We start from the raw sequence: 11,437 nt of genomic DNA on the forward strand, positions 1-11,437 counted from the left end.
GGGCTAACCCGGACAAGCTCCAAGCTATCATGGACATGGCCCCCCGAGGAGCGTGAAGGAGATCCAGCGGCTCAAAGGGAGGATGGCCGCCCTGAGCAGATTCCTCTCGCGTTCCGCGGTCCGGGGGCTGCCCTTCTTTCGAATCCTGAAAGCCCCCAAGGACTTTCAATGGATTGAAGAGTGCCAGAAAGCCTTTGCCGACCTGAAGGCCTACCTGGCTGAGCTGCCAACTCTCATCGCCCCAGAGTGGGGGGAGGTCTTGTTCCTATACCTGTCTGCTTGCAACAAGGCCGTCAGCGCGGTCTTGGTGCGGGAAGACGGGGGGGGCTCAGAGGCCGATATATTATGTCAGTCGTGCTCTACAAGGGCCGGAGACGCGGTACACGCCGGCTGAAAAATTGGTCCTGATTTTGGTGCACGCTGCCCGAAAACTCCGACCTTATTTCCAGGCCCACAGCATCGTCGTCGTGACCGATCAGCCCTTACGGCAGATACTCGGCAAGCCCGAGGTCTCGAGTCGGATGACCAAGTGGGCCGTCGAGCTGACCGAGCATGACATCGGCTATCAGACTCGCACAGTCATCAAGGCCCAGGCCTTGACAGACTTCCTTGCTGAGGGGGCCAGCTTGACCCTAACCGAGCTAAGCCCTCTGCGCGAGGATGTACGGCCGAAGGAGCCATGGATAATGTTCGTACACGGGGCCTCCAGCAAGGAAGGAAGCGGAGCACGTCTGCTGCTCATCTCACCAATCGGGGAAGAGCTGACCTATGCTCTCCGGTTTGACTTCCCCGCATCTAACAATGAGGCTGAGTATGAGACCCTATTGACGGGGTTGCGGATAATCCACCAGATGGGTATAACCGCGATCAAAGTCCGGAGCGACTCTCAGCTCGTCGTCCTCCAAGTTCGCGGGGAATACGAGGGCAAGGAGGAGGTCATGAAGAAATATCTGGCCAAGGTGCAGGAGGCAATAGCCCTGTTTGATACCTTTGAAATCGGGCGGGTGCCAAGATCGCAAAACAAGCGTGCAGACGCCCTGTCAAAGCTGGCATCCTCCTCGTTTGCGCACCTGAACAAGGAAGTTTTGGTGGAGGTGGTCAAGCAGAAAAGTATCGACCAGGTCCAGATCCTGGCTATAGACAGTTCGGCCACCTGGATGACACCCCTAGTAAACTTCCTCAGCTCGCCGGATCCAGCTCAGAGCTGCCAAGTACGCCTACGCTGGGGGAACCCTCTACAGGAGGTCATACTTATCTCCCTGGCTAAAGTGCGTGACTCCCGAGGAAGGTGACTACGTCCTTCGCGAAATCCATGAACGGATATGTGCGGCACATGTGGGGTCCCGGGTATTGGCCAAAAAGTGCCTTCTCCTGGGCTACTATTGGCCTTCCGTCTTCCAAGATGCCGCAGAACTGGTACAGAAATGCCGAACTTGCCAGGTGCACGTCCCATTGCGCCACCAGCCAGGTCGGGAAATGATCCCCATCCACAGTCCCTGGCCCTTCGCTCAATGGGGGGTAGACCTTCTAGGTCCTTTCCCCCGAGCCCCGGGAAGATATGAGCACCTCGTGGTGGCCATCGACTATTTCACGAAATGGATGGAAGCAGAGCCTCTGGCCTCTATCTCTGGGAGGGCAATTCATAAGTTCTTCTGGAGGAACATAGTCTGCCGCTTCGGGATTCTGCATGTCTTAATATCAGACAACGGGCGCCAATTCGCGGAGAACCCCTTTAAGAGCTGGTGCGCCGAGCTGGGAATCAATCAGCACTTTACATCGGTCGGCCATCCCCAGGCCAACGGCTAGGTGAAAAATGCCAACCGAACCATCCTCCAAGGCCTAAAAACTAGGCTGGAACTGGCCCACTCTAACTGGCTGGATGAACTCCCTAGTGTCCTCTGGGCTTACCGCACTACGCCCAGGACGGCCACACATGAGACCCCGTTCTCTCTGACTTACGGGGTAGAGGCGGTGGTACCCACAGAGATTGGTCTCCCCTCGCCCCGGACACAGAACTTTGTTGCGTCATCCAACGAGGAAGAGCTGGGGTGCAACTTGGACATGCTGGAGGCTAAGCGTGAGGAAGCGGCGGTACGGATGGCTAAGTACAAAAGCCTGCTCGCCCGCTATCATAACGCCAGAGTCAGGACCATACAGTACCAGCCGGGGGACCTTGTCCTAAGGAAGAACTCGGTCAGCCGAGCTCATAGCTCCAACAAGCTCGACCCGAACTGGGAAGGCCCATACAAGGTCCTTGAGGCGAGCCGAGCTGGCTACTGCAAGCTCGCAAAAATAGATGGGTCAGAGGTACCCCGCATTTGGCACTTCTCCAATTTGCTACTGTTTGTAGCATAGGTTAGACCAGGGTGTTCGGTTATCTGTTCTTTGGAATACGAATTTCAATTTCATCATTCAATAAATGCTTGACTTTCAAGTCTTAATTTCATTTGTACTTGTTTGCCTTTTAAGTTTGAATCCTACACCAGCACACTTAGCGTTCCCTCACTAAATGTCCTAGTGGGGGGCTAGGGGGATAAACGGTAATGGATGCGGGATGCCTTTGAGAGTGTGGGACTTGACCCCAAGAGGTCGGCACGACTGGAAAATTTTGAAGGATTCTGAAAATTCCACGCTCGGCCCCGAGAGGTCGGCACTGATTAAAACTCTCAGATGGATGCTCGACCCCAAGAGGTCGGCAAGGGTTAAAGTTTGGGAATCTGAGAGCTCGACGATCGGCCCCGAGAGGTCGGCATGGAGTGGACTATTCTTGGTCTGATGGGATCCAAGGTTCGACGCTCGACCCGGGAGGTCGGCACGAACGCCTTCAAAGTCAGACGCTCGACCCAGGAGGTCGGCGGGAAAAATCCTTAAGGTTTGGTGTTCAGCCCCAAGAGGCTGGCACGTTGCCTTGGTAGGACGGCGTGGTGCTCGACCCGGGAGGCCGGCACAGGATTTCGACAATCTGGTTGCCTCTAATGATTTAGTTGTTAGGTTAATGGGGGTATGCATTTGGTGCTCGACCCAGGAGGTCGGCGCCTGGCTTTGGTTGTTGCAGTTGGGTGCAGGAAAAAGTTGCAAGGAAATTTCCTTCGAATTTTGTATATGCATTCAAAACCTATCTATTACAAAGCTTCCAGCCTATCTATTACAAAGCCTACCGAGCTACAAAAGAAAGACACCCTCGTGCTGGTGACCCGCTTGGAGCAGGAGTTGGTGGTACACCTTAAGCATGCTGAGAGGCATATGGTGAAGGCTGTTCAGGAGGGCAGCTGTGGAGGCCTTGAACCTAGAAGCAGGGGAGCCTTCCCATCTCAGATGGACCTTCAAGAGCATTTTCAACTGGAGCATGGTCACATCCTTATAAGAAGATGGAAAGGGTTTCTGGAATAGTCGCCGCGCTAGGCTACCGGCTCCTTCCCAGGAGCTCTGCCGGAAGCCTCACCCTCCTCCAGGGGGACCTCTACCAGAGCGGCTCCCACATCCTTCCTGTCCGCCAGCTCCTTCAGGGCATGCCCCTTGCAGTACCCGTCGAAGAGCCAATCTAACTTCTCCTCGGCTTTAGGGTTGTACTCCTTGAAAGCAGACAAATCGAAGCCAGGCAGGCCGAGCTCCTTGACCTTATCCAGGGCTTGCGTGAAGCCGACCTGGAGGATGGGCCCGTTGAGAAGGGCGACGTCCTGGGCGAACTGTTCGGATGAGATGAACTCCCGAACAGCCTTCTTCCGCTCCCGACTGACGGTGCCGGAGAGCTCGATGGCATGGTCCTCCCTCAGCTTGGCCACACCAGCCTTCTCCTGGTAGAGCTCCAACCTAGTGGAGGCGAGCTAGACCTGAGCTGTGTCCAACTCTTTCTCAGCCTTGCCCAGTTTGGCCTTAAGGGAGTCCGTCTCCTTAAGGGCCTGGGCAAGCCTCTGCTCCGTCTCCCGATTCTGCTTGCACATTTTCTCCAAGTCGGGGGACAGTTCGGAGAAGCGAGTCGCCAGGGCAGCCCCAGCGGCGTTGGCCTGAGGCGGGGAGAAAGCAAGTCAGCACGCCACGCCACCCGAACAGAACACAGAGGTGCGACTGGCCCAAAGGTTAGAAGACTTACTTGAGCCTGGGCGGTGTAATACACGTCCAGGAGCTCGGGGGGGTTGGCCAGCTCCATCCACCTCTTGTCGCGTGGGAGGACCGCGCCCGTAATCAGCTCGCGAGCCACCTCGGGAAACTGGGCTCGGTCGTTGATGGAAAGTCCCCAGGACGGACAGAAGCTGCGGGGGTCGTGCATGGTGGGGGCTTGGCCCGGCTTCAGAGGGGCTATGTGGCGAAAGTGCCACAAGCTCGGGGGAGGCGACTCCTGAGCATGCTTCTCAGCGGAGCCAACGCCCAGGTGGACTGGCCCCCCTGATGTCAGCATAAGGGGAGGGGGCTGAGCTGGGACTAACGCGAGTTTCTTCCCGGGCTGGGAGGGCTCGTCCGTTCGACCTCTCTTCTGCCCAGCCGCCTTCTTGTTGTTGTTGGCGGCCTTCTTGGAGGGGGAGGAGGTGTCCAGTGCTTCCTTCTGGGGAGCTGGGCCGCCCCCTGGGGTCGAGGCCGTCCCAGGGGCCTCCTTGTCAGCCTCTGGCTGAGGAGGGGGGGTAGCCTCCTCAGTGGGTGCGCCTAGCAGTTTGGAAAGCCTTCTCACCGCAAAAAATATCGCTGGATCAGCCAAAACAGGACGGTAAAAAAATATACATGTACGCAAATGCAATGAACTACAGGGTCAGGGTCAGCGTTACAGGCGTCGAGGTCGATAGGGGAGGCCACTACCTCGCCAGGGGACCCGGACAACGTCCCCATCAGCCCGGCCGCAGAGATCTGCTTGCTGGAGAACTTGGTGGCAAAGAGCTTCACCTTAGAGCTCAACAGCTGGATGAGGGTTTCAGAGTCCAGGTCCTTCGGGTAGGGGTCAGTCTTGACCTCCCCGACCTTCCACACGGTGGCGTCAAAACCGGTGGATTTGACAAAGAAGAAGTCCCCTTTCCAGTTCTTGACGGAGGAGGGGAATTTGTGGAACAAGTCCTGGCAGCCCTTGTCCCCCCGACCTTGGTTCCCGGTCCGGCGGGAGAAGTAATACGACCCAGTAAGGGCTGCCTTGCTGATGAAAGCAGCTCGGAAGAGGGAGAGAGAGTAAGGAATGGAGCAGAGTTTGCAATAGATCAGAAATCCTATGATGATCCTGATCGAGTTAGAGTGGACTTGGGTGATCCTGAGCCCCCAATAGCTCAGGATCTCGGCCACGGCCGAGGGGATCGGTAGGCAGAGCCCCCCGATCAGCTGCTCCTTGTAGACGGCTACGAAACCGGGGGGAGGTCAGCTGGCTCGGTCGTCGGGCCCGGCAGCCCTTGGCTCGAAGGCCGGGGGGATAGAGTAGGACCTGACCAGCTCGGCCACCGCCTCGGGCGAGATGGTGACCTCCTCGTGGTCGGGGTAGTCGTAGCTAAATTCGGGATCATCCCCCTGCTTAGGGCCAAGGGTCCCCTCGGAGGAGTCCCTATCCTCTCCAGTTCCTCCCTAGGCCCCGCCAAGGGAGTCATGGGTAGACCTGGGGGAAGGGGTGGAGCCGACCCGTCGCTCGAGGTAGGCATCGAGCTCGGCCGCCTCCTCCAGCTCCCGGGCTGAAGGGGAATGGGCAGAAGGAGAACGATCGGAAGAAGAACTCATAATGTCTATGGGGTCAAGCAGGTCAGGGTTAGAAGCAGAAGAGGAAGAAGGAGGAGGAGGAGAAGGCGAAGGCGAAGATGAGGACGAGGATGAAGAAGAAATGAAGATTCTGGTGGCTCTACGACGGGCCGGACTCTGGGACGCGGTGGAAGTAACGTCGGAATAACCCGACATAAAAAGCAGGAGGTGGCAGAAGGGGGGAGGGACACTGGAAAAGGAAAAGGAAAAGGAATCACAAAGGGACTTACTGATGATCAAAGCGGGGGGAGGATGGAAGAATCGCCGGAATCTGGGCACGGGAAACCGGATGTTGCTGGAAAATGGAAATGCAAATGCACAAAGGGAAGAGAAAGTGGCAAATGGAACGGATGGAAATCTGGTAACCCCTATTTATAGGGGGAAAAATAGGGGGAAAACGGTTGCTTGAAATCGAACCGTCCCATGTGAACGCATTAATGATGGTACGGGAATCGAGGAGACGCGACAACTGAAAGGACGTGGGCACGGCTTTTCTGCAAACCGCACTGTACCGGAAAGGCAGAGCAGTGCGCGGCACTGGCCTCCCACGTGGCAGGGGTAGATTAGGTCTGCCTGACAGCCCTACCTAATTTAGGGGGCTAGTGCAGAGGCCCCATCTTGGGCCGGGACACGTGGAAGCCCAGGTGTGACCGAGCTGGGCCTCGACCTCAGGCCCCTAGCAGCCCCCCTGGGCCGCACCACCACTAGGGCTCCAGAAGGACCTGGGGGCCATCCCGCAGAGGTCGGAGGAAATCCCCCTGAGTGCGAGATATGGACTATTCTGGGCAGGTCCCGGGACGTACGGAGGTCGGACTCCCTTAGCAGGTATGAAAGGTAACTCACACCAAGGAGGGAAGGTACGCTCACTATTGGAAAATAACTCTCGACTGTCTACTCCTGTGAACTTGACTCACTGGAAAGCTAACTTGACCGTCGGAGTGCCCTCGGGGACGACCCCCGGGCCCCCTTTGCTAGTTCACACTTGTTTGTCTTGCAGGCTTGGAACCAGCTCGTCCATCAGCACGCCGAACTCATCCGATCAGCTCGGTCCGGGGAAGTTCAGCGCTTCTTCAGGGAGGTTTCTGAAATTATTCTAAAACTTTAGTGGCAAGCGTGTCCCAATAATAGGTATGTCATGTGCAGGTACAGGGGGTATCAGTCTTGCTCAGACTACTCAAAAAACTAGTGCGAATGCACTAAAATATCATTGCTAGTGGACAAGCATGTTGATAGGGTATTAATTGTTAGTAATTTTTAGTGTTAATTTCCTTCTTTGTCCTTGCCAAATATTGTTTTAATTATTAATATATACTTATTTTTTGTATTTGAACCTATCTACAGGAAGTGGAGCTGACAAATGCTAAAAGGGAAATTTTATTGGGAAAAATCCTCCACACGCCAAGCCTCCAGCGGATTTACAGGTTGGGCCCATATAGTGCTACGAAGAAACTCCATTTTCGGTTGCTGATGGGTAGTTCTTACTATGGAGAGTTGACTTGTATTAGGAGTCCTCCTACCAAACGGGAAGTAGAGAAGAATTCGGCAGAGCTACTTTTGGGACTTGGGACTCTTAATTTCGGTGGGGACCACGGACTAGATTGCATTGCGCCATTTCCTTTGGCTTTTAAAGGGACAATCGTACAGGGGTTCTTAGGACTAGCTCTTAGGATAGTTTTAGCTTTAGTTTTTCTTTTCTTTTCCCTTTGTCAGGCACACGCCAACTGTTCGACAATATTCCCCAATGAAAAAGACATCTTTTATTTCTTGCTTTCTAGTAAAAAAACGCAATGCCTTTGCAATCAATTAATTTGCGTGGAGATTTAATTATGTGGCGTGGTTAAGCCTCCCATCTAGTCAAGGGTCAATTCGACGGCGCAATCCCGAAAATCTGTGAGATCTAATTAGTTTTCACGCGTTTCTCAATTTATTAATATTTGCACGTTGTCTGCTTGAATTTTCATGGGATTATTTTATTAATTGGATGTCAAGGGCCCAATGTTCAATGTGATTTATTAATCTCGTGCCAACTTAGTTAATTAAATCCGTAATTGTTTGATTAATTAATATTAGTGGCAACTGGTGTGTTTACACATTAGGGGAACGTGTAATATAATTTAAATAACCCTTGTAGCGTGTTATTGATTAGGGTTAGGTTTTTCTAGTTATTAATGCAATTGGAAAATTAATTCCTACGGTCGTACCTAGGAATATTTTTTGGTTAGGGGTGATCAACGGTCGTATCTTGGTTATCTATAAATTAAGGAAAAATTGGTCGTTAGAGTTCATCGGCGACTATAACTAGCCTATTAATAAATTAAGTGAACCTCTCTTGCATCAATGATCAGATAAATGGACTGTGTCTGAATAGTTGTATCCTTGGCTAGAATTTAACTATTCTTGATTTAATTCCTGCTACATTCGTGCTAGTTAATTATTCATTTTTTAGTTTAATTGCTTAATTATTTTTAGTTTCATTCCGATAAAATCCCCCTTTACCAATTGGAATTTAAAAAAGACAAATACCCCCAGTCCCTGAGGAGACGACCCTACTTACCACTGTCTACTATTTAGAAATTTTTGTCAACTAATTAAATTTGGTATATCGGATTAAGCAAACTCTTCAGGAACAGGGTGAATCAAGTAACCCATTGCACATCTAAAATCCCTACTCCAGTACCTAGGATTAATTATTGACTGCTTTTAGTGATAGTTAGGTTATTATTATTATTATTGCACAGGCTCAACACCCTGTCACATGTTGATATGAATTATTGAAAGGACGAAGATGTATTGCCAAACAAACTAATGTCGTATCCTACAGAGGAATAGAGATGTAATTGGTAAAAGAAGTGAATAGTTAAATAAAAATTTTAGAGAAAAAAAAAGGAAAAAATATTTAAAGGGTCAACATGAGTGTCTCTCTGCCACATCTTTCATGCTTTGTCCTCTCCTGCTCCCGGTCTTGGAGCATATAATTAAAGAAATGAACGTGTTTGAATGTTATCATCCCAATTTTGAAAGCAAACGAATAGTCATTCAATTTGAAAGCAGGCTTTCACAACAAAATGTCAGCTTTAATATGAATGGGGAGCACAGAATGCAAAGAGCCATGTGAGCTTCTAGCGTAAATTAATGGGTGTCAGCGCTTTAGTTTCTATATGGTTGAAGACTTCAAATTGCCACAAAAATTTTGCTCATGCTCTCCTCTCTTTATAACGTCCCTTATGCAATGTTTTCAAACCCGGACCGGACCGGCCGGTCCGACCGATTCGACCGCGACCCGGCCATGTGTCCGGTCCGGTTCATTACTTGTGTTGACTTGGTTCAAGAACCGGTCAAACCCGTAAAAAACCGTTCAAACCGTTAAATCTGAATCGAACCGTGAACCGCGGTTTTTTAATTTTGGGCAAAATTGATTGAATTTTGACCGAAATTATCTAAACCTATTCTTTAGTTCACTTTTCAATCTTCATTCGGTCTTCTACTCTTCGTCCTTTGCTTCGCCGCCGCTTCGCCCTTTTGTTTTTCAGCCAACAATCTTCCTCCATAGCCTGCCCCTGCTTCACCTTCACGGCTTCACCACCACCTTCAGTTGCTGATCAGAAGCAAGATGATGGTTTTGATGAGTTTGATCCTCGTAGCTCATTTTCAGGTAAGATCTGGTTTCACCTTCACGGCTTCACCACCACCCTCTTATTTAGTTTGATTTCACAAAAGATCTGGTTTGTCCTCAAATTAGAAAAGGTATTTTTTTTGGTTTGTCCTCAAATTAGATAAGCTGATCAGTTTGTCCTGCAATTTTTTTTTTACTCGTTAATTGGCTTTGTTGTCTGGCTTGAAGATTGTAGCAAAGGTGAATCAGTGGGTTAATCTATTATCTTATTGTGGAGACTGAATCAGTGGGTTTTTTTTTTATCTTATTGCTGGCTTGAAGGCTCGTTAGTTGGCTTTGTTGCACGTTGCAGTGATGAGCTCGTTGGCTGTTGCAGTGTTTCTCTCTTTGTTGTCTAAAAATTGGTAGTAGCATTTTCGTTCTTTTGGTCCATTAGGAGATTGCAGAGGGATTCAATTGAATGAGGCAGTAAAAGAATTTGGAATAAGAAAGAACAGAACTAAGAGCTGCCAATCTCATATGATTGATTCTTTAACTGAAACTATGAAAGGCACTCTTCAAGAAAGAACCAAGCAGATGCTAGTTGGCTATGTTTGACCTTTCGCAATCATTTGTTTCATTAAGAATATTTCCACTTGGATGCAAAAGCAGAATGATGCAATAGCATAATCCTCCACATGCCACCGCATCTCACCTAGTTTTAACATGCATGGACAGAGAAATATCTGACTTACCTATGATTGAGCAATTTACATAATTCTTAATTAGCCATTAGGCCTCCATGTACTAAGCTGCTGTCTACCTGGCTGTTTGTTTTTGTTCTTGTTTCTTTGGGTATTAACTCTACCTTGAATTTTGCTAATAGTTCTTGGTATTTACCTGTAATTTACTTATGATTCAACATGAAGGGAATTTCTGGTCTTGGATTTTAGGTAGAAGTTTGAGAAGAAAGAAAATGTTAACCATTATTAACACTAGGTGTATATTTTAGTTTTGGCAATTATTACAAGACTAGGATTATTTTCTGTGCATAGGTATATGTGTGTATATATATATAATTTATTTATTTATTTATTTATTGAACCGGGGTTGAACCGGTCCGACCGGTTGAACCTCGACCCTTTTACTTCACCGGTTCATTTAACGGTCCGAGTTTTAAAACATTGCCCTTATGACGGCTCTTTAACTGGACGTGAATGGATGGAAGAGTTGTTCAATGGATATCACCAACAAATAATGGAAAACATGCTTATAATCATTGATAATTTCACTCGATTATGTGAAATACTAGTGTAGAACGGTTATGTATTTTAGTCCTATCAACAAAGGGTTGAAATCAAGTAAGCTTTCACAATGACGTTAGTCATGGTTAGTTATCGCCATACTCAACCCGTGATAGCCAAACGCTTCAATTGATCAATGGAGACAATTAGTCGAAACGTGTATAGGGTACTACTTGGGTTGTGCAGATTTGCCTCCACAATAATAAGGCCGTAAAATCATGATAATGTTCACCCAAGAATAGGGAACTCAAGAGATTTCTATCCATGGTTCAAGGTAAAGTTACCATGACTTTATATCAATTTTCCTTGACTCAAACTGATTCGTTGGGTAGCTGCTAGCTTTGGCCAAAAAGCATAACATTTGCCTCATGAAAAGGATTGCACAGTCATCTTCTAAAATTAATTATTCCATTCACCCACTGATGGCAAGGTGTCGTTGGAGTTTTGGATGGCACACATATTTCAGTATGCCCGCTCAGTGGAGAGCAAATGGCGTATACCAATCGCCACAGAACTCACTTGCAAAATGTCCTAACAGAGTGTAATTTTGACGTGAGGTTCAATTACGTGTACGCTGGATAGGAAGGTAGTGCCCATGATACTCCCTTTCTAGAATCAACTTTGATGCCGCTATTCGGTTTCCCGATTCTGCCTTTCGGTCATAAGTGGCGATTTAAATGTTTGGCATGCACACACATAATATAGTTAGACTATTAAATTTTGTGCTGACATTTCGTCAACTTTTTTTGAACCATAGCCAAGTACTACTTGGTCAATGCAGCGTATAGGAACATTCCGAGTTTCTTACCACCCTTCAAGAATTTTCATGAACGAGATCTAG

This window comes from Coffea eugenioides, chromosome 3, assembly GCF_003713205.1.
Source record: "Coffea eugenioides isolate CCC68of chromosome 3, Ceug_1.0, whole genome shotgun sequence".
In the NCBI taxonomy this organism is placed as follows: domain Eukaryota; kingdom Viridiplantae; phylum Streptophyta; class Magnoliopsida; order Gentianales; family Rubiaceae; genus Coffea; species Coffea eugenioides.